Source organism: Otolemur garnettii, unplaced genomic scaffold, assembly GCF_000181295.1.
Source record: "Otolemur garnettii isolate 467f Iridium unplaced genomic scaffold, OtoGar3 scaffold00046, whole genome shotgun sequence".
NCBI lineage: Eukaryota > Metazoa > Chordata > Mammalia > Primates > Galagidae > Otolemur > Otolemur garnettii.
In genome coordinates, this window is record NW_003852441.1 from 11565977 (window position 1) to 11568041 (window position 2065).

The 2065-nt window shown below is 43.2% G+C and overlaps 1 protein-coding gene across 1 annotated transcript in view; it reads right to left on the reverse strand.

The window, feature by feature from the left end:
- Positions 1-2065, reverse strand: part of DNAH2 (dynein axonemal heavy chain 2) — a 131470-nt gene that overhangs the window by 100932 nt on the left and 28473 nt on the right. The gene's annotated exons all lie outside the window — the stretch shown is intronic.

Here is a 2065-nt window from a genome sequence, read left to right on the forward strand (position 1 = left end):
AAAAAAAAGAAAGCTAGGGTGGTGCCCATAGTTCAGTGGGTAGGGTGCCGGCCACATACACTGGGGCTGGCAGGTTCAAACCTGGCCTGGGCCTGCTAAAACAATGACAACTACAACAACAAAAAAATAGCTGGCCATCATGGCAGGAGCCTGTAGTCCCAGCTACTTGGAAAGCTGAGGCAAGAGAAACACTTAAGCCAAAGAGTCTGAGGTTGCTACGAGCTGTGACCCCACAGCACTCTACCCAGGATAACAGCTTGAGACTTAGAAAAAAGTATATATATATATATATATATATATATGTAAAAGCTAAAAAAGTTGCCTATCCCTACATATCTCAGCATAGATGTAAAAAAAAAAAAAAAATTGAAAACTAGGCCTGGCGGCTCACACCTATAATCCTAGCACTTTGGGAGGCAGAGGCTGGTGGATCCCTTGTACTCTAGAGTTTGAGACCAGCCTGAGCAAGTCCCTGTCTCTAAAAATAACCAGGCATTGTGGTAGGTGCCTGTAGTCTCAACTACTCAGGAGGCTGAGGCAAGAGGGTTACTTGAGCCCAAGAGTTTGAGTTGCCATGAGTTATGACACCATGGCACTCTACCCAGAGTGACAGAGTGAGATTCTGTCTCAAAAAAAAAGAGAAAAATTGATCTTGTAGAAGTAAAAAGTAGGAAAAGGATACTAGAGGCTGAAGGGTGGGGAAGGGAAAGATGGGGAGAGATTTGTTACAGGATACAAAATTGCACCTATAGGAGTAAGTTCTAATGTTCCCCATACCAGTGTATGATGTCTAAAGTTAATAATATATAGTTTCAAATTTCTATTTTTTAATTTATTTATTTACTTATTTTGAGGCAAGGTTTCACATTGTTGCCCCAGGCTAGAGCACCATAGTGTCAGCCTAATTCACAGCAACCTCAAACTCAACTGATATTCCTGCCATAGTAGCTGGGTCTATAAGCTCCTGCCACAACACCCAGCAAATTTTTTCTAATTCTAGTACAGACTGGGGTTGGGGGGAGTGTCTCACTGTTGCTTAGGTTGGTCTCAAACTCCTGAATTCAAGGGATCCTCTTGCCTTGGCCTCCCACAGTGCTAGGATTACTGGTGCAAGCCAACTTGCCAGGCCAAGTTTCAAATATCTAGAAGGAGGACACTGAACATTCCCAACATAAAGAAATGATGAATATTTGATATGACAGATACGTTAGTTTTCTTGATCAATCACCATGCATTATATGTATCAAATCATCACTATGTACCCCATGAATATGTACAATTACTATCTGTCAACTAAAAAACAAAATTAAAAAATGTTTAAACCAGCTCGGCACCCATAGCACAGTGGTTACAGCGCTGGTCACATGCACTGAGACTGACGGGTTTGAACCTAGCCCAGGCCAGCTAAAAAACAATGACAACTACAACAAAAAAAATTAGCCAGGTATAGTGGCAGGTGCCTGTAGTCCTAGCTACTTGGGAGGCTGAGGCAAGAGAATCTCTTAAGCCCAAGAGTTTGAGGTTGCTGTGAGCTGTGACACCACACACTATACCAAAAGTGACAGAGTAAGACTCTGTCTCAAAAAAAAAAAAAAAGAAAGAAAGAAATACTATTCAGCCATTAAAAAAGAAGGAAATCTTGTCATTCATGGCAACAGGGATAGAACTGGAGGACATTACTTTAGATGAAATAAGCCATGACCAGAAAATTAAACATGGCATGTTCTCATTCATATATGAAAGCTAGGGTGGGCTCGGTGCCTGTGGCTCAAGTGGCTAAGGTGCCAGCCACATACACCTAAGGTGGCGGGTTTGAATCCAGCCCAGGCCGCCAAACAACAATGATGGCTGCGACCAAAAAAAAAAATAATAATAATAGCCAGGCGTATAATAGCCAGGCGTTGTGGCAGGCGCAAGTTGTCCCAGCTACTTGGGAGGCTGAGGCAGGAGACTCACTTGAACCCAGGAGTTGGAGGTTGCTGTGAGCTGTGGTGCCACGGCACTCTACCCAGGGGGATAGCTTGAGGCTCTGTCTCAAAAAAAAGAAAGCTAGGGTGGTGCCCAT